Genomic DNA, 23050 nt, shown 5'->3' on the forward strand with positions numbered 1-23050 from the left:
ACATTCCGACTTGATTCTTATATACAGGTGGTCAGAAACAGTCTGAAGGGTGCTACAGGGCAGAAATAATTGTTAAGAAGAAAATTCGATATTCTGCGCCGTTTCGGAGTTATTTAGCATTTCAGTTACCCAGTTAGGTCGTCGCGTGGTCAAATTCAACCAGGCTGCCAGAGACAGTATCGCCAAACTTGTTCTTCGTGTGGTATCCTCAGACCGCACAAGCACAGCTTTAGATAACCTAGCTTATGTTCAGTACTTCCGAAAAATATACACTTCAACTTCTAGTGAAAACCTGAATAAATGGGACCCGCAGATTTCCGTGCATTACAGCATTTCAGCACATGCAAGTGTTTGAATTTATGTGCAATGTACTGAATTGTTTTCTGAGAATTGCTTCTCAGTACAACCTCCCCTTTCTCAGTACAACCTCCCCTGAAACAATCCTAAAAGCTTTTCAATCTGTTTTTGACCACCCTATATGTCGTTTATTACCCGTATTTCCCAACAACTTATAATTTTTTCTGTAAATTTCCAACATCTGACTCAGGCTGATGTTTTAGAAACCTGAAAAATTCTATGAATGCCTCGTGATATTTCTTAAGACTTGCTTCCATTGTCATGTGTACCGTCAGCACTACCCCTTGGTATGTTTACCGCGCCCAATATAAATGGATCATCATTTAAGAGATAGTCACTTTTCTTTTTCATTGTTCGGTACAATTTTGTCTCCCGCAAACTTGTTTGAATGTGCTGTTGGGATGACTGCCTTAAATCTCGCACTTATCGGCCCCTTGGTGTCTTCATAATTGTGTCAGTTACATTTTTTCCCAAAAAAATCTGATGACGTATCTCCGATAGATTCCGCATACCAAATTGAAAAGCCGTGTGGTTGCCGTTTTTCCCAAACATTTTGGAAATTCGGAAGAAATGTTTTCTGTGACTTATACCTTATTAGAGCGCACGCGTTCCAAAGCTGTAAAAACTCTGACTGTTGGTGTTGTTGTGGTCTTCAGTCCTGAGACTGGTTTGATGCTACTCTATCCTGTGCAAGCTGCTTCATCTCCCACTACGGACTGCAGCCTACGTCCTTCTGAATCTGGTTAGTGTATTCAACTACTGGTCTCCCTCTACGATTTTTACCCTCCACGCTGATCTCCAATACTAAATTGGTGATCCCTTGATACCTCAGAACATGTCCTACCAACCGATCCCTTCTTCTAGTCAAGTTGAGCCACAAACTCCTCTTCTCCCCAATTCTGTTCAATACCTCCTCATTAGTTATGTGATCTATTCATTTAATCTTCTCTAGCACCACATTTCGAAAGCTTCTATTCTCTTCTTGCCCAAACTATTTATCGTCCATGTTTCACTAGCACCACATTTCGAAAGCTTCTATTCTCTTCTTGCCCAAACTATTTATCGTCCATGTTTCACTTCCATACGTGGCTACCATGGCTACACTCCATACAAATACTTCAAGAAACGACTTCCTGACACTTAAATCAATACACGATGTTAACAAATTCTCTTCTTCAGAAACACTTTCCTTGCCATTGCCAGTCTTCATTTTATCTCTTCTCTACTTCGAGCACCATCAGTTATTTTGCTCCCCAATTAGCAAAACTCCTTTACTACTTTAAGTGTCTCATTTCCTAATCTAATTCCTCGAGCATCACCCGACTTAATTTGACTGCATTCCATTATCCTCGTTTTACTTTTGTTGATGTTCATCTTATACAGTCCTTTCAAAACACTGTCCATTCCGTTCAACTGCTCTTGCAAGTCCTTTGCTGTCTCTGACAGAATTACAATGTCATCGGCGAACCTCAAAGTTTTTATTTCTTCTCCATGGATTTTAATACCTACTCTGAACTTTTCTTTTGTTTCCTTTACTGCTTGCTCAATATACGGATTGAATAACACCGGGGAGAGGCTACAACCCTGTCTCACTCACTTCCCAACCACTGCTTACCTTTCATGTCCCTCGACTCTTATAATTGCCATCTGCTTTCTGTACAAATTGTAAATAGCCTTTCGCTCCTTTCTTTTACCCCCGCCACCTTTAGAATTTGAAAGAGAGTATTCCAGTCAACACTGTCCAAAGCTTTCTCAAAGTCTACAAATGCTTGAAACGTAGGTTTGCCTTTTCTTAATCTTTCTTTTAAGATAAGTCGTAGGGTCAGTATTGCCTCAAGTGTTCCAATAATTCTACGGAATCCAAACTGATCTTCCCCAAGGTCGGCTTCTGCCATTTTCCATTCATCTGTAAGGAATTGGTGTCAGTATTTTGCAGCCGTGACTTATTAAACTTATAGTTCGGTAATTTCACATCTGTCAATACCTTCTTACTTTGGGATTGGAATTATTATATTCTTCTTGAAGTCTGAGGGTATTTCGCCTGTCTCATTAATTTTGCTCACCAGATGGTAGAGTTTTGTCAGGACTGGCTCTCCCAAGGCTGTCAGTAGTTCTAATGGAATGTTGTGTACTCCCGGGGCCTTGTTTCAACTTAGGTCTTTCAGTGCCCTTTCAATCTCTTCACGCAGTATCATATCTCCCATTTCATCTTCATCTACATCCTCTTCCATTTCCATAATATTGTCCTCAAGTACATCGCCCTTGTATAGACCCTCTATATACTCTTTCCACCTTTCTGCTTTCACGTCTTTGGTTAGAACTGGGTTTCCATCTGAGCTCTTGATATTCATACAAGTGGTTCTCTTTTCTCCAAAGGTCTCTTTAATTTTCCTGTAGGTAGTATCTATCTTACCCCTAGTGAGATGAGCCTCTACATCCTTACATTTGTCCTCTAGCTATCCCTGCTTACCCATTTTGCACTTCTTGTCGACCTCATTATCGAGACGTTTGTATACCGTTTTGCGTCCTTCACTTATTACATTTTTATATTTTCTCCTTTCATCAATTAAATTCAGTATTTTTTCTGTTATCCAAGGATTTCTACTAGCCTTCGTCTTTTTACCTACTTGATCTTCTGCTGCCTTCACTACTTAATCCCTCAAAGCTACCCATTCTTTTTCTACTGTATTTCTGTCCCCGATTCCTGTCAATTGTTCCCCTATGCTCTCCCTGAAACACTGTACAGCCTCTGGTTTAGTCAGTTTATCGAGGTCCCATCTCCTTAAATTCCCATCTTTTTGCAGTTTCTTCGTTTTTTTTTATTTTTTATCTACAGTTCATAACCAATATATTGTGGTCAGAGTCCACATCTGCCCCTGGAAATGTCTTACAATTTAAAACCTGGTTCCTAAATCTCTATCTTACCATTATATAATCTATCTCATACCTTCCAGTATTTCCAGGCTTCTTCCTTGTATACAACCTACTTTCATGATTCTTGAACCAAGTGTTAGCTATGATTAAGTTATGCTCTGTGCAAAATTCTACCAGATGGCTTCCCCTCTCATTTCTTACCCCCAATACATATTCACCTACTACGTTTTCTTCTCTTCCTTTTCGTACTATGGAATTTCAGGCATTCATGACTCTGACTGTAATAATGGATTCATGATGTGTTACAAACCAGTTGACATTTCTTCTGTCACGTCAGCATTTATGCTCTTCATAGAGGCATTCAGTGTAGTCTACCATCTACCCTCTCTGTCTTCTACGTTTAACAGTACAATTTCTCCCGCATCCCTAATGTTGACACCTTGGCCTTTAATTTCATTGAAAGTTGTTTTGACTTTTCTGGGTGATTAATAGGTTCTTCTTCTACTTTTTCCCTTCTTTCCGGCAGCCTTCTCGCCCTGATTTTTCCGCATTTTCTGTTTATTTCATACGCAAATGACTTATATTGCTGTATTCCTGTCTCTTTTTTTTGTCCATCTGTTGAAGTATTTCTCTTGTTACCCAAAGTTTGTTTGGAGTTACTTGTTCCTATATTTTACTTTACAACTTTTGTGATCGGCCTTTTGAAATTTTTCCATTCCTCTTTAAGGGGACTGCCTGCTGTGGGGCTCGTTATCTCAGTAGCTACAGCCTCGGAGAACATCAAACACCCATCGTTATTCATCAGTACCTCAGCATTCCCCTTTGCTCTCCGAAGATTTTTCCTGAAAATTCTCTTAAATATCAACCTACTCTTCGTCATTATCAAATTGTATTCAGAGTCTGTATTTACCACGTTTACCTAAATCATACCAGTTGACAAAATGCCATATGAAACACACAGTAGCAGTTCTTCATACTGACGTCAATTGATAAATAAGCTTGACAGTGGCTCCTAATTGAAATGTATACTCCGTTCTTTCATTCGTTAATGGAAATCGGTCAGTGACCTCACTATACGAAATTACTAGCGAGAAACTTCATCGATACATGAGCACGCAGCAGTAATATTTGCATTACGACAAAAGAGGAACTGAAAGTACTTTCCGGTGAGGCAAAAGTTCAGTTATATAAAATAACGCTTTGCTGTATGTAAGGGAACACTCTCGTATTAAAAGTGGTCAGAGAAATTTGGCTTCTTCGAAATTCCAACGTTATGAAACACTAATAAGCTCAAACATTACAAATGACGTAAAGCGAGAATAACGCAACGAAAACACTTGGGAGTCATGCCGCTGTTTTCATAGCAATAGGAGTCAGGACAAATAACAAACTATTATAAGAAAATTGCTAATTTCAAATTCTGACTACATAGCACATTCAGTAATCCAATGTGGCATAAAGGGGTAGTGGCATATTTTAAGTCCAAAACTGCTGTTACTGAAAATATGCTAATTGTATGGACGTTATATAAAAAGAAAGCAATAATACCTGGGAAAGTGTATTGATTTGTGTATCAGTATGTTATATTGACGCTCGTAAAATGCCGTACTTACGTATTTTAGTATTTTGACGTTGATTTGGCATAATGCCTGTGTTAAGTGCTGATAGTTACGCGTTTATCCTATGTCTATAAAATCGTTGATATATTTTATTTCATGATGTGCAGACACCATCATTTGTTCGTCGAATATAGGTCACATACTATATAGTATAATAGGTCTGGACCAGCATTGTGCAACTGAGGCCTTATATGGAAACAGATAACTTAGTGCGTTGATCTTTTACTTGTTCTTCGCTTTTACTGCAGTTTCCACAGCCTATCGTGCTGTTTGGTAGAATTTAAATTCTGTATCTTTATTTGACAATTTATTACGCTTATGTACGGTTTACAAACTATTCTAAAGATTTTACTTCCATGAGGATCTACGACCTCTAAATCTTTAATAAAATAATACATTTTCCTTTGAAGGCTGTATTGTGCTTTATTAAAATCGTACTATTAGCTAATTTCGGCCTTGAGCAATTATCAAGTACATTTACTACGTCAGGTATTATATATCGTGCTCATCACTAGCTTCTTGCCCCCTGTATAAGCTGTTGTATTTCCTGTTTGTACCTCACTCTTCAACTTTCTAGTTCTCTCACAGGCCCATGAAGTTTTCACCAGATTTTTTTAAAAATGCCCTTAGAGTGCTCACACACGCTCTTCTCGCCGTGCACATTTCTAACCCATGTCGTACATAGGACTTTGGCTATTCTTGTAATTAGATAATTCTTAAAAAACAGTGAGTTAGGTTACTAGACTCTGTACCCCACTAGTGTCACTCCTCCAGTACGGTGTATAATTTTATTACGAGTATCACTGGAAACTTAGCATATCAACTATAGCAAAACAGATAGGCGGAACAGGAAAAATTGTTGCAGTAGAGAGCGATATTAAAGTACTGCATAATTCAGAGAATCGCTAGAAAACAGACATCCTGGAGTAAGTGGAAATAGTCATCCACAGCTAGAAGAGATTCTAAACGAAGTTAATGAGTTGTAGAACTTGCATTTTTTCAATAATTTAAATTCACAAATCTTATAACAGAAGACGCGTAATAATTAATAATACATACGAATCTGTCTTCTAGTAATATATCTGCAATTCTTAAAGTATTTATTTTAACGTCATTTCAGCAGCAAATTTTCAGTCTCTTTGATTGTAATGTATGTTGTCGACCAAAATCAGAAATGCGACACCAAAATGTGCAGAAAGCATTGCAGGTGCCTGACAATACATGTAGCCCTATTCTATATTGTCATACCTTTCGATTCCGTAGGTTATCTTCGGTAGTGACGTCATTTTTAATACGGTAGCCGAATTTGCTTTTCTATGTGCTACTGTGCCCTGATAAAGATCAGTTCGCTTGCCGATTTTTCATCTGTTGTACCAGCAGCTGACGAGGTGTCGGTAAGGCCGTACGTTCGGTTCTGTGTACATTGGTTGCGGAGAAAGGTTGTTGTTTTATAATTATTGAGCGATTTTTAGTTTTGCATGTAGTGATTAAGTTTAATTGAAGAATCATTAGAATACATCGAAGCGGAGAGTGAGTTTCTAATTTTATTATGCATTCATTCCAGTCGAGAATCTGCGTATGGGACTGTTAAAAAGAGGCGGCCCGTAACTTTGTTGAGAAACTACGGCCATGCATGAGAACTGATACGGCACTTTTATTTCTGAATGTTTATTTGTTTAGCAAACCTTGAAATGACTAAATCAGTTGAGCAGTCTATATCAGTCAGCAAATTTTTAACAAACACAGTTATTCTCAGGAACTCCAAACATACTGATCGAAACCAGGCAATAACAAAGTGTGTTTCAAATACAGCACTCATAAACAACAGACACACAATAGCAATACATGAAGCCATTTCAATGTCAGAGACCTGAACATTCTAACTTGTCATTTTCCTTCACTATTTCCATGGCTATGACCAACAATAAGCATTGTAAACCCACTTTTCGGAAACATTAATGGGAATAGCTTGTAGTTGTGTGGGCTGACTTTTTATTTATTTATTTATTTATTTATTGTTCCGTGGGACCACATTAAGGAGAAGTCTCCATGGTCATGGAACGAGTCAATACATGAAATTATAACACGATAGTAGAAACAGATAAAATGAAATACAAGAAACGTATTCAGGCGACAATTCGTAAGTTTAAATAAAGAAAATCAACAATGTAACACTGGAATTTGCTTAACTTTTCAGCTCTTCCAGGAGCTCCTCGACAGAATAGAAGGAGTGAGCCATGAGGAAACTCTTCGGTTTAGACTTAAAAGCGTTTGGGCTACTGCTAAGATTTTTGAGTTCTTGTGGTAGCTTATTGAAAATGGATGCAGCAGAACAGTGCACTCCTTTCTGCACAAGAGTCAAGGAAGTGCATTCCACATGCAGATTTGATTTCTGCCAAGTATTAACTGAGTGAAAGCTGCTAACTCTTGGGAAGAAGCTAATATTGCTAACAACAAACGACATTAAAGAAAATGTATACTGTGAGGGCAATGTCAGAATTCCCAGACTATTGAATAGGGGTCGACAAGAGGTTCTCGAACTTACACCACATATAGCTCGAACAGCCCGTTTTTGAGCCAAAAATACCCTTTTTGAATCAGAAGAATTACCCCCAAAAATAATACCATATGACATAAGCGTATGAAAATATGCGAAGTAGACTGCTTTTCGTGTTGAACTGTCACTTATTTCAGATACTGTTCTAATGGTAAATAAAGCAGCATTTAGTTTCTGAACAAGGTCCTGAACATGGGCATTCCACAACAGCCTACTATCTATCCAAACTCCTAGGAACTTGAACTGTTCCGTCTCGCTTATAATATGCCCATTCCGTCTGATCAAAATATCAGTTCTTGTTGAATTGTGAGTTAGAAACTGTAAAAACTAAGTCTTACTGTGATTTAGCATCAAATTATTTTCCACAAGCCACGAACTTATTTCATGAACTACATTATTTGATAATATTTCAATATTACACACAAGATCCTTCACTACCAAGCTGGTGTCATCCACAAACAGAAATATTTTTGAATCACCTGTAATACTAGAAGGCATATCATTCATATAAATAAGAAACAGCAGCGGCCCAGCACCGACCCTTGGGGAACGCCCCACTCAACAGTGCCCCATTGCGACTGAACATCACTACCACTCTCAATATTGCGGAGAATTACCTTCTGCTTTCTGTTCTTAATGTAAGAGGCGAACTAATTGTAAGCTACTCCCCTTACTCCATAATGGTCCAGCTTCTGCAGTAATATCTTGTGGTTAACACAGTCAAAATCATTCGTTAAATCAAAGAAAACACCTAGCGTTCGCAACCTTTTGTTTAATCCGTCCAAAACCCCACAGAGAAAAGAGAATATAGTATTTTCAGTTGTTAAACCATTTCTAAAACCAAACTGTACATTTGACAGCAAATTATGTGAATTTAAATGCTCTAGTAACCTTGTATATCCAACCTTCTCGATAACTTTAGCAAACACCGATGGCATAGAAATAGGTCTATAATTGTCAACATTATCCCTGTCTTCCTTTTTATAATGTGGCTTCACTACGGAGTACTTTAATCGGTCAGGAAACCGACCACTCCTAAAGGAAAAGTTACAGATATGGCTAAGTACTGGGCCTACATACATAGAACAATAAATTCATTATTCTGGTAGATACCCCGTCATATCCATTAGAGTTCTTGGTCTTTAGTCATTTAATTATTAACTCAATTTCCCTCTTGTCAGCATCATGGAGGAGCATTTCAGGTAACAGCCTCGGAACACTTTTTTCTACTAGCGCTATATGATTCCCTGTTGGGACTAGGTTTCTATTTAGTTCACCTGCTATATTCAGAAAGCGATTATTAAATACTGTACATATATGCAACTTATCGGTAACACGGACATCCCCACTACGCACTGATTCTATATCCTCGGCATGTCTCTGCAGACCAGCCACTTCCTTTACGACTGACCATATGGTTTTAATTTTATCCTGAGACTTAGCTATTCTATCTGAATACCAGATACTTTTTGCCTTCCTAATAACTTTTTTAAGCACCTTACAATACTATCTGTAATGGGCTGCTGCATTTAGATTTTGACTGTTTCTAACGTTTTGATATAATTGCCACTTTGTTCTACAGGATATTCTTATCCCTATAGTCAGCTACCCAGGCTGCCTGTTTGTGCTAGTACCCTGTTTTGAACGTTGTAACGGAAAACAACTTTCAAAGAGCACGAGAAAAGTATTGACGAAAGCATTATATTTATCGTCTACTGTATCAGCACTATAAACATCTTGCCACTCTTGTTCCTTGATAAGGTTTACAAAGGTCTCTACAGCAACTGGATTAGCTTTCCTAAAAAGTTGATAACCATATTTAACATGTGTTGCAGCACAAAAATCTTTTAGAGTTAAAACTTGTGCATCATGATCTGAAAGGCCATTCACTTTTTTGCTAACAGAATGCCCCTCTAGTAGTGACGAATGAACAAAAATGTTGTCTATGGTTGTTATACTGTTCCCTTGCACCCTGGTTGGAAACAATACGGTTTGCATAAGGTTATATGAATTAAGGAGCTCTACCAACAGCCTTTTCCTTGCACAATCACTTATACAATTAATACTGAAGTCACCACATATAATTAACTGTTTGTATTTCCTATAAAGTGAACCAAGAACCTCCTCCAGCTTTAGAAAAAATGTTGTGAAATCGGAGTCTGGGGATCTATAAATAACAACAGTTAGAAGTTTAACTCCACTAAATTTAAACACACCTGCACAACATTCAAACACCTTTTCAGTGCAGTACTTTGAAATATCAATTGACTCAAATGGGATACCGTTTTTCACATACATTCTCCCCCACACCGCAAAGAGCTCCTAGAAAAGCTGCCAGCCAACCTGTATCCTGGTAAAGGAAGCTTCTGTATTATCTCCTTATTTAAGAAGTGTTCAGTTATACCAATAATTTCAGAGTCAACATCTATAAGCAGTTCACTAACTTTATCACTAATACCTTGTATATTTTGATGAAATATACTAATTCCCTCATTACTCGGATACCTAAGCTTTCTCGAAAGTGGTTTCTTTGTTAGAGAGACTTCCCTTAAGCAGTAATACTTATCAGCTGACTTCAATCTAAAAAGAAGTGCAGCTTTAACACCCACTACGACAGGAATTTTCCCACGAGTGATCCCACCACCCCCACCTATACTGTCACCAATAAGCTTTGCCAACCTCCCCTTTTCATACCTGTTGAGGTTCAGGCCATGTCTAGTGAAACCCGTCCTTCTGATAGACTCCACCGACACCACTGTCATCGGCGCACCCCCAAGCCTCATGTTATTACGCATGACGGCTGTATTAAGATGAGGCCGATCGTGACGCTGAAACAGTTCCACGAAATGCACATTCGTGTTGCCAGTCTGAGTAGCTATCTTTTCCAGGTCACCATCCATGTGATACTTCCCATCAATACTATTACCAGCCCCACCCACAATCACTACCTGCATCCTCTTTAGTAAAATCCCTACATAACCCCCCTATGTTATCAGTCTCCTGATCCAATCCTACATGAGGCTTCGCAATGCTGGTGACCTGGTACTCACTCCCCAACACTTCCTGCCACTGCTGGCTTACACCTCTACTATGAGAACTGCCTAACAGCAGAACCTTCTTCTTTGTCTTAGGCTTTGCAACTGTCCTACCCACCGTAACTGCTGAGGTCTGCTGCTTACTTCCTACATATACAGCTACTAGAGATTCCTCTCCACTAGACTATGACAGTTGGTCATATCTGTTCTCCGAGTGTGGAGCACTGCGCATGCTGTGGTGCGTCGTGCCAGAAGCACAGTCGTCAAGTGGACAAGCTCGCAGCTGTAATCACTTATCTTTGATTGGCTGCTGCGAGGAGAGGCGGCAACTCGGCACAAGTCCACTACGGTTCCTCGGGAGCTGTACCAATTCGCTACTGAACGGTTTATAGAATTGCACGCAGGCTCGGTTGCGATAACTCTACCGCCCAGTATGCTCCCCCACTGAACGGATCGGAAGAGAGACTGAACGGAAGCGAATCTAATTACAAGTGTAATGTGCTTCGAATTCATAGAAAGAAAGATCCCTTATCATTTAGGTACAATATAGCAGGTCAGCAACTTGAATCAGTTAATTCCACAAATTATCTGGGAGTTCGCATTAGGAGTGATTTAAAATGGAATGATCATATAAAATTGATCGTCGTTAAAGCAGATGCCAGACTGAGATTCATTGGAAGAATCCTAAGGAAATGCAGTCCGAAAACAAAGGAAGTGGGTTACATTACGCTTGTTCGCCCAGTGGTTGAATACTGCTCAGCAGTATGGGATCCGTACCAGACAGGGTTGATGGAAGAGATAGAGAAGATCCAACGGAGAGCAGCGCGCTTCGTTACAGGATCATTTAGTAATCGCGAAAGCGTTACGGAGATGATAGATAAACTACAGTGGAAGACTCTGCAGGAGAGACGCTCAGTAGCTCGGTACGGGCTTTTGTTGAAGTTTCGAGAACATACCTTCACACAGGAGTCAGTATATTGCTCCCTCCGACGTATATCTCGCGAAGAGACCATGAGGATAAAATCAGAGAGATTAGAGCCCACACAGAGGCATACCGACAATCCTTCTTTCCACGAACAATACGAGACTGGAATAGAAGGGAGAACTGATAGAGGTACTCAAGGTACCTTCGGCCACACACCGTCAGGTGGCTTGCGGAATATGGATGTAGATGTAGATGTAGATTTGTGTCCGAAACATACATAGGTGCACAGTTAACTTGTCATATAGTATTTGACGAAAGTTTGGCCACTTCAAGTCCATTTTCTATCGCTTGATGGAGGTCTTCTGCAATACTGGAGCCTGGACACGGTCGTCACTGAAGCATATGCTGGACAATCTGGACGTCTCCATAGTCACACTTAATACTGTTTTCTGTAATGTATCCCCATTTTGCCAGATTGAACCTTCATCGACCCACTCCTGATCTCAATCTATTCCAGGATTTCCAGGTCATCCATTCCTTGTCATGTCCTGCAGGCAGAGTTTCGGTATCTGTTTTCCAACCAGAGGGAAGGGAAGTCTCATTCCTCCAAAGTTACATCCTGACATTTTCAACAGTGGTAGTAAGTACCTTCGATGTTATAAGGAAATGTTCCTTGACTTCAATCGCTGCGACTGCTACAGAATCGACGTTTCCATAGTCCAACTGGAACAAGGTTTGGTTTGGCTACCATCGTATTTCTTCCACTCAGAAATGACTATGATGTCTTGTATCAAGTATCTTTTGTAAACTTTGAACAATAGGAGACATATCAATAGAGGTAACAGAACACACCACAGGAAAACAACCATTTCATGTGCATAAAGACGAAGAGAGCAGATGCCAAAACTGTACACAAAACATTTAGTATCAATTTGTGAATTTGTTAATTGTTTTTGTATCACCATTGCAGATTAGGTTCATGCCAGGAAATATGTTGCCGCATTAAATAACTTACGTACTAAACAAAGTATGTGACTGGTAGCAGTGTCTGAAAACCCTTCTCACTCTGAATGATATATTGTGCCTTAATCAATAAAGTTTCTAAAATGTCATAGAATTTTCTTATTGAAATGTCTATTTGATCTCAATGAAAATTCTTCTTTGAGACCCACTAAGATACGTAAATTATATTATTTATGCACTTTACTCAGTAGAAACTGGGAATGTATGTGGTCGTCTTTCTGTTTTGTAACAATCTTTGATAGTCGTAAATTGTCCGTATCGACCCTCTGTTTTCCTTGCATCGGTGACGTAGAATTCTGTTGGTTATGACCCCACCTGATAGGATCTGCTCTGATTAAGTCCTTAGTTCCTTACTGCGTAAAACTGCCTTCTGGATACGCCACTATCCACCAACAACTGCCGAACGTTTTCCTTACTGAAGTTTCCGACACGTTTCGTAAATCTTTAAGCTACAATGTGCACGCAGTGAAGAGGAAGCTCTAGCATGATTCTCGAGAAATGTACAAAGCCTGAAAAAAGAAAATGAAAAACGTTTTACTCCACACCAACGGTAGTAGCACACCTGGGCATGAGAAAATCGGTCAGCTAACGAATAAGTAAATCGGTGATGTGCATAAATATGTTGTGAACTATGACGTAAATAATGTTTCAATAGCTCAATAATTCAATTACTTGGAATGTAGAATACTGAATCAAATAAGGGATGAGTAATGTCTAGCAATGTTTAGTAATATCTTTCACTGCAATCTATTGCTGCACTAAAATTTTAGTATGATCACAGGTTTCGTTCCTTGCTAGAAATCTTCTGATAACAGACAACAATATATATTTAACTGCATGGACATCATATCTCAGTTGTCATGAATTATCTCTAATTGACAGTACTTTAGGCTTTCTTCTAGCAGCATTTGTTTCCGTAACTGCTACAAAGATCACTGTTGCTCACAGTAGTACAGGGTGTTTACTTATGAATATCGGAGTTTTAACGCTTTGCAACATTTATTATATTAAACTTGCAGTTATAAGTGACAAGTCAAATAAAAGAGCAACTCAAACAGTTTTACCAAGAACCTGATCAATGTTCAATGCGAGCACCATTTGTCACACGCAGACATCAAGTCCATAGCCGAGTTTTTCCCAAACGTTGACAAGTGTGTCTTCAGTGATTGTAGCAAGAGCTACTTCAATCCGGTTTCCTAATTCAGGGAAGTCTGCTGGTAGCGGAAGCACGTACACACGATCCTTGATGAAGCATTAAAGGAAAAAATCGCATGGCTTTAGGTCAGGTGAACGAGGAGGCCATGCAATGCAAGCCGTGTTATTGGGCCCCTTGCGGCCTATCCAGGGCTTGGGTACAGTGAAGTTCAACCAATCGCGTACTTCGCTACGCCAGTGCTCACATTGAACATTTATAAGGTTCTTGGTAAAACTGTTTGAGTTGCTCTTTAATTTGACGTAACATTTATAATTGTAAGTTTAATGTAATAAATATTATATAGCGTTAAAACCCCGATATTTATTTACAAACACCCTATATTTCCACGTGACTGCAGTCAAAGCTGGGTAGCACAGAGCGGGAAAGACTAGCTTGACGGTGATTTTTAATTTTAGGGCCTCATTTGGCCTGTAAGGACATGACTGAAGAAGACGTCCAAGAACTTAAATTAATGGAAAGTCATCTGGATTTTGAGAAGACCATCAACGATTATGCAGTAGGGGATGGAAGTTGACAATAAAACCTTAACGCAAATTTTACGAATCTATTGGAAATGAGAAAATTTTGCCCTAAATTTATGGCGGGACTTGTGAAAGCACATTAAAAGTGAATCTACGCGACTCATACCGAACACCACTGAAATTCTCGGAAGGGATGCGACCATTAATGAAATATTCAGTTCGCAGAAGCAATCCATAAGCTATCGAGAGGGCAATTAGCAAGAGCTTTCACACGAGAAGAACGTCAACACAGTGAAATGTTACAAACAAAACTAAGTGAAAACATAGCTGTAGTCTTAACTACTGCTGAGATACTCTGAACAACTACGCCTAATTTTAGCTACTTTAGAAAAAGATATTTAGCTTGAGTTTTAAGTAAGTTAAAGTTTCGTACTCTGTATAAATATGAGGTGATAATTCTTGAGCTGTAGACATCGTTGTACACGACAGGGACCAATTACGTTTTCCGGCGATGACATTGACGGAAAAACCTAGTAATCTATAAGATTGAGTTACTCTGAATTTACGCTTTAAAATGTAGAGTTTTGTTTACACAGTCCTTGGGGACAGAAGATATTTTTACGCAAACTTATCATCACACAAGTATCTGTGAATCTTGGGATGTCTACAGCTAACCTGTTCCTTCTTCAAGTTTTCTTATGTCCCTAGTCCGATTCAGCTTCTCTCCTTCAGTCATCCGCTTTACACATCTTATCTAAAGACGTTCTTCAGTTCAACACATTTCAAAATTTTCTTTTCCCTTCATGTCTGTACTGTACAACGTGCACGTATCAAATTAGTAAAAAGCTAATGTCTAAATATACTTAGCAAATTAATCGTGATACTTGAATCTGTGTTACATGTTAAAACAGTTATCTTTTCATGAAACACTGTACTTGCGAATGCCGACCTGCATTTTACATTCTCTCTACTTCAGCCATAGTCTGTTTTCGTGCCCAAAGCTCAGAACTGTAATACTTTCGCTGTCTGATTTCCTGATATAATTCCCTCAGTATCACTTGATCTAACTCGGCCACACGATTGAGAAGTTATGTGATAACATATCGTAGATTCCAAAACCAAGTGAAATATACAATTGAATTATCCGTACGACGCACTGCTGGCATAGTAGTAGTAGTAGTAGTAGCAGTAGTAGTGTACTTCCGCTTCTTAAAGCTTGGATATATACACTGATTCAATTGTCGGATTATCACACTTCCACTATATCCTCTCCTGTGGCAAACTGACCCCAAGGCGGAAATCAGAAGTGGGTGTGCACAGCTGCTAGTCACTACTGAATTCTAATGCATCTCTGGGAACGATTGTCTGTGAATCTACGAGACAGCAGGTTCAACAGAGACGACTTCAAGAGTATACATATATATGCGTTCTCGAGCGTTAGAGAACAAAGATTTGTTTCTTTGTCTGGCAGTTCATTGGTACTTACGCTGTTCACTTGCCGCGACATTTATTTCGGCACTGATTTGCAGTTATGGCAGATGCCATAATTATGACAAAGGTATAAGTATCCTAACTTTTTCCCTATCGTTCACTCACAGAGTCCTTATCGAGCACCAGAATGGCTGTTTCGACACCGACCACCAAGTAAACATAGCTTCTGTATACGTGGTCAACATTTGTCCCTAATTCGCTAAACGGTATCCCTCTCACAGCTGTACAAGTTGTCAGCAGAAGTTTATCATATGCCTATGAACAAACTAGATCATTCAAGGCTAGCTGATGTTTTATTTATTTTTCCATGGGAAAGCGGTTGTAGTAGAGCCTGAATAACAAGGCCATCATGTACTGTATGAAATGGGCAAATGACTCGCCGAGAAATGTGTAGAAAAGCGCTCTCAAGGAAAGCCTCTACTCATATAATATTAAGAAAATAACAATTAATTAAACAATTAGTTAAAAGTTTACTTTAAACCATCACTTAATCTAGAACTTACTTCAGGAATCTCAATACCGTGTAATGCGACCCTGATTAATTACATCAAAATCTAGGTTCACAGATTTAGATAATGCTCTGAATGAAATTCTACATTAACTTTTTTCTTTTACAAAATCCAATCAGATTCATCTACCACCCTTACGCGCAATTAGCTGAATAGGAAATCGCACCCTTTAAGGAAATTAACTGGATCAGAATTACAAGAATAGTTAACATATCACCAATAGTATTGTCTTAGAGAGACGAAAGTATGAGTAAGGGAAGACAAGATCCGTAAACGTATTAATCAACACAGTAACAAATCAGATGCAAGAACGTCAAACAGTACAGTGAGCAACTTCTTTTAACATGAAAGACAAATAAGTTTTCGTTGTTGCATGAAATATTAAAGGCCGAAGGCCAGTATCCAACCACAATGAACAACAGCTTAACCTTGCCAGTAGTTGCCTGGACTAGTTGCAACAGGCAAAATATAAAGACGGAGTCCCTCTGGAAGTTTTCCCTTCTAGATCGCCGATGTGCGGACTGGCCAGCACAAACCTGTCAGGGACCCATGCTTGGACATTTAATACAAGCAAGTTAACGGCACGCAAGCAACAACAGTAACAACTAGGAGGTCAGGCAGGCCTAGAGTATAAGAACTTATTAACAGAGATACAAGAGGGAAAACTCGAGGAAAGTGCACAGACTGGTAGGCCAAATGTTACCTATAATATGAATGTTAAATCTTCTTTAGCAAAACGTTGCACCAGACCACTACGCTTGGGGTCGCCAAAAATTTAGCTAATGGCCGGAAATACCTTGATCTTACCACCTTGAAACCTCAATAACCGGCCGCTGTCGCGGAGCGATTCTAGGCGCTTCAGGCCCGAACCGCGCTGCTGTTGCGGTCGCAGGTTCGAATCCTGCCTCGGGCGTGGATGTGTGTGAAGTCCTTAGGTTAGTTAGGTTTAAGTAGTTCTAAGTCTAGGAGACTGATGACCTCAGATGTTAAGTCCCAGAGTGCTTAAAGCCATTTGAACCATTTGAACCTCAATAACATGAACAAGCTTACAAACACCAAAAAATGCGATTATTTCGCTAACTAGGCAGCACAAGAAATTCACAAGAATCTTAACTATATAATTTATAATGAAATATTAGCTAGACCACAAACTTACATCACCAAGATCTGCAAAGCTGCACAGAATGCTACACGTAAAATTCCAGAGCTCACAACAAGGCAAGTTAAACTTCAATAGCTTACAGTCTTCCACTATTCCAGCTGTAGTAAATAACATGTCATATGCACCCAGCGGAATAACCCTTCAGTGACGTAGCCCTAGTTTAAACTTAGCAGTCCGCAAGGGCAGTACTAGAGCACAAGGTTTCCAGCAATTTTCGATACAAATTAATGTATCAATTTACAACAAATCGCTCACATGCAAATTTAAACAATGTCATATAACACATAGCGGGAGCCAAAGCAGCTGGAGGCAGTTCTTTAAAATGCAAAGCCAACTCTCAGCCGTTCTGGCAATACACATGCAGAATGAAGCAATTACAATGCTTGGATACAGAGTTTGGATGTGTACTATGTTCGCTTCCAGAAGATCGGCTTCGTTCTCCGTAAATATGGCCTTAATGGGTAAATGAAACACTTCAAAACTCAGTTCTGCCAGTCGACCCACGTGCAACCGAAATACAGTTCGACCACCAGGATAGGGACTACTACAAAATGCTGCCAGGCTCCACACCCCACGGAGCTACCACGGGTTTGCAGCACGCCCAGTACCACACTCTTCCCCATAAACGGTCTTGCAAATCTCAGTGCCTGCGCTTCACTGCCGCTACACCAACTCCCCCTCGCTTAGCCCTGGGCCTCGGAGGGCCACCTAAGCGCTTACGAGGCAACGAACCATAGATCCGCAAGCAGCGATGGACTGACTCGGAACCAAATGCTTCAGTAGAAAAGAAAGCATATCAGTTTCTGCGCCATAAAATCGGAGAAGATTTTGTACTAAAGTATTCATTGAAATCAAATGACTGAGCCACAACTGGCTCTCAGTCGCCTGCGTACTGGAATTGTGACGGAGTCAGTTTCAAGTTGTTCCCACGCAAGCTCCATCACAAAAATTTCGCGGTATCTAGACTAATGATTCAAAACAATATGACCACCGCCGATTCCGTGGTTGAATGCCTCCTGGCAGTGCTGTGGGCAGGTGATATGGCAAGGCCTGTATATGAAATGCAATGTCGTGTGACGAGGGCCTCCCGTCGGGTAGACCGTACGCCTGGCGCAAGTCTTTCGATTTGACGCCACTTCGGCGACTTGCGCGTCGATGGTGATGAAATGATGATGATCGGGACAACACAACACCCAGTCCCTGAGCGGAAAAATCTCCGCCACAGCCGGGAATCGAACCCGGGCTCTTTGCATTGACATTCCGTCACGCTGACCACTCAGCTACCGGGGGCGGACGGGCTGTATGTGAGGAGAGCAGAGACGTATGGGCGATATTCTAGCTGTCATATGGTCCCAATATGCGGAAATTTGTCAAGTGACACTGAAAAAGTGTACATTGTCAGAGACTGGGGCTTAGGAACAAGCGGGTATGAAGCGGCAAAGCTGATCGGATATTTGTGTGCTACTTGAAAGTGAAATCCTGAGTACGTGACCAAATGCTGAATGTTCACGCCTTATAACAGGATGTGGAGGTCAGCGGAGCTATCTGTGATAAGTCTGGTGATGTGGAGGTCAGCGGAGCTATCTGTGGTAAGTCTGGTGACAGAACACAATGCCGGTTCACGCACGTTGCGAAGTACAGAGCTAGTTAATTTTAACTGTCCCTCATCAGACCTCTCCACTTTGAAAGCTAACCGCGCGGGATAGCTGCGTGGTCTTAGGCGTCTTATCACGGTTCCCGCGGCTTCCCACGTCGGAAGTTCGAGTCCTCCCTCAGGCGTGGGTGTATGTGTTGTCCTTAGCGTAAGTTAGTTTAAGTTAGTTTCAATAGTGTGTAAGCCTACGGACCGATGACCTCAGTAGTTTGGTCTCATAGTACCTTACCACAAATTTCCAAATTTGGAAGCTAAATTAGGATCGCGCTCAACCTGCGCGGGGAACTATTCACTAAACTGACTTCTATCTTGGTCGTTCTCATAGAATGTGCGTAACCATTTCGGAATGTAAACTTCCCATTTTACTCTCTGGGTAACAGTGCACTGGTTCGGTTGACTGTACGAATGGGTCCCATCGGGTATCCAACACGCTCTCCTAATTTGACCCCACTTGATTTTTATTGGTGAGATTCCGTCAAGAACGCAGTGTACTGCAGGAAGCCACACATACTGGCAGAACTATGTCGTCAAATTGCAACGACTTGTCAAGCAGTTCTTATGGCAACTCTGGAAGGTATGACCTCGAATATACTACATGATAAGAACCAACGGTCACTCTGAATTAAAGGTTCGAATTACTGTTTAAAATAAGCCAAACACTGAATCCGACCTTTTGACAGTAAAAGCTTAAGACATTCAGTGTGTAAACTTGGAGCTACATAGAGCGCCGAAGAAACCGATGGTTTAATGGGAACGGAACTGAGAGAGTGGGGATCATTTTTAATAACAAAGTCCTTGTGGAACAAGCAGACGCGAAGGGCGACATGAAGCTGCGCTATAGCCATCTAGTGCCCCAATAATGTTCCGTAGTTGCTAAATATGTATGGAAGTTTGATATGCATCCTAACGTCTGGTTTCCCCCTACCTTTGTCCATTCCTCCTCCTGCTCCCCCTCTCTGTCAATTACCTCCTCCCCACTTTCTGTTCATCTGTCCCTTCTCCCCCTCTCACTCCATTTCTTCTCTCTGCTCCTTGTCGACCTCCTCTTCCACCCCTCACCCAACGCTTTCTCTGACCTTGATTGAGAGCTTTGTTTGTTGTTCCTGTAAAAGAAACCTTAATTGGGAAATGAACCTGCTAAAATGAATGGGTAAATTGGTTGGGAGTGGAACCTCTCCAGCTGCTTAATTTGTGAGCATAGTAGCTCTGTTGAAAGTATTTTGTACTAGTAATCTATTCTAATCATAGCTCCGTACGTTATAAATACAACTTCCCTGTTTGCTCTTAAAACTGACTGCAAGGAAGAAAACAAAACAGCACATGGTTGCACACACAATTTTTGTTTGTAGTTTATATAAAGAAAAAGATTGAATAAGGCAGAAATAAATGGTCCAATCATGTAAATGGTTTGCTATCGTGGTTAAAACTGACCGTGAGATAGAAAGCAAAACATTATCACAGCAGAGCTCTTTCTTTCTCACATTCGGTTTTATCAGATAACCTGTACATTGTTGTTTAAAAAAATATATAACATTTGTCTGTCTTATTGTTAATTAGAGATTTTTAGGTAAAAAACGTTATACAACCTCTTGTCTTTATACAGTGGTACAGAAATTCGTCGAATAAAAATTGAAGTTATACGCCCTAGCATAGCAGCCGATAAACATCAAGTATACTGTAAGCGTGTGCGGATAAAGAACTAGTTGTAGCTACCAGAACGCAGAAAAATTATAGTCGCGTTAATTTTGGTACGGGCTGTGAATAGTAACGACGTACTAGCGGTTGCAGAAGCAACTCTGTATTTCCAGGTACCTCCAGAGATAATGAGGGAAAAAGGATACTATAACACTCTGTAACCTAATTTCATATAATGCACAGAAAATATTCATTACAAAGTTCGTTAGCCACGGCGGAATGAGTACTGCACAGAACTTCCTCTCTGTAACCAAAACGGCACCACAGTCAGACTGCTATAGCAACAACTCGTACAAACACGAACGTAGTTTTCCTAGTCACTTTGAAGTAATTAGTTACATTTTCGTTTGTATGGATATTGCGGAAGCTACTGTTTTAGAGAGCCGGAAGGCAAATAATGTATATGCGTAATGTCCTTAACCTTAACTGCAAAAACCTGTTGCAGTTAACGACTCTGTGGTAACTGAGGTAAACAATTACCACATAGGCAATAAAAATTCCACCACATTACAAGAAGCACATAGGAATAAATTGAATACATGTAAGTGTAACAATTTAACAGGTAACATTTCGCATTTTTCATAACTGCATTTCTCACAAGAATTTTTAAACTCAATCGTCTATATGCGTCATTATAACGAATAAAATATTAATCACGATTTTTATGTATATATTTGTGGTAAGATCCTATGTGACCAAACTGCTGAGGTTATCGGTTCCTAGATTTTTATATCTTAATGTGAAACGTAACTTTTATTCGTCAAACAGATTCCTAATAACACTACATTCTTGACAATACCAACTTTAAACGTTATTCTTATGTAGTCTGAGTATGTCATACATGAATAGTTCATTAATTTTTATGTTACCTGGAGTAAGGTAGTATACTGCAGAAACTTTGATGTTTTTCCAAACATTTTTATGAACTGTTGTCATTCTTATAAATCATAGCGAATGTAATGTTACTCACACCGCCTTGTCTCGGACAGTCTGGAATGGAGCAGTGTAGGATTTCTCTTCCTCGTGATGATTGGGTGTTGTGTGATGTCCTTAGGTTAGTTAGGTTTAAGTAGTTCTAAGTTCTAGGGGACTGATGACCATAGATGTTAAGTCCCATAGTGCTCAGAGCCATTTGAACCATTTCGAACAGTGTAGGAGCAACATGTTTCCGTATAAGGCTGGTACGCACTATTATTAGTTTAAGTGCTGGTCCTGTAAAACAAGAGACTGCTTGCCTTGTTTATCAGCCATGTGCATATCAAGGGACATGAAGCATCTAACACTGCTGCATGCGTTATTTGCTGTTCTGCGTACGTATGTCTAAAAAATATTTTTACTGTAGGCACTGTTAAGGGTTAAACATACCCTGTATAAATTATGGATTTGTGAAAAATCAGCGTGAAAAGTCATTTGTTTTATGCAAGCTCGTAGTTTTTCGCTTTAGGAGTCACTTCCTTCAATTTGTTTCCTGGATCTTACACCACATCAGATGGTAGAAGGATATACCAACGATCAGGCCGTTTCGGCAACATATCTTTACTGGGTGTCTAATAATATTGGGGCAAAACAACATTAACTCCAGTCGAAGGTGCGTTGCCCAGAAAGACGTCATAATCTAACGACACAGTACGTTACTTGTCAGCATTTGTGTTAAAGCGTCCTGCGTCACTGCAGGTGGGCGGGAACATGTGGAGAACAGATTATAAGGAGTGAAAAGGATTCATAGATATCGATACACGAAAGTGATAGTCGATTTATCAAAGTTTTCGTCCAACCAAACATAAAAACCAATGTCTTTTTACAAATACTTATAAACCTGGTTTGATGGCGTAGAGGACAATCTGATGTAGTATAGAATTCTAACTATTGTGAAAAATAGCTTGATGTTAAGACGAGAGGTGCTGGACTGTCTAAGCAAGTAAATCTCGGTTACAGAAATCATAAACCAAACTCGCATTTTGCAGTTTACATGAGAGACTAAATGAGCAGTGCACAGAGCCTATGATTCGCTATATTTTTGATGAACGTGGGTGACAGAAAAGAGCCTTGCCAGAAGAGTGAGCAGTCCCTATGTTTGTTGCATGACGTAGACATTAACATGTGGAATGTAAGACGTTGCCCAAAAAGAACGGAATACATAAAGATGTAAGAGCAATTGCCAGATATTTAATCGATTATAGCACCGTGTAATTTAAAATTCTGAAACGTGTAATTCACCGTCAAAGGTTCAAAGACAAATCATCACTATGACAACCTACAAAATGAAATGGCACCCTGTATAAGAAATGAAAATATCGCACAGTGTGTTAAACTGGCCTGATGTTTGCAGTGAATCTTTTGTTTTCTGCATGCGTCTGCTTATTTGTTAAACGACCTTGTTGATTTTATACCGACTCTATATGTCATTCTTCAAGTGTTGTCATCACCACTTCCTTATTAACTCTACCCAAGATTTCGTTCATGCTGTTATTT

Source organism: Schistocerca piceifrons, chromosome 6 (genome assembly GCF_021461385.2).
Source record: "Schistocerca piceifrons isolate TAMUIC-IGC-003096 chromosome 6, iqSchPice1.1, whole genome shotgun sequence".
Classification (NCBI taxonomy): domain Eukaryota; kingdom Metazoa; phylum Arthropoda; class Insecta; order Orthoptera; family Acrididae; genus Schistocerca; species Schistocerca piceifrons.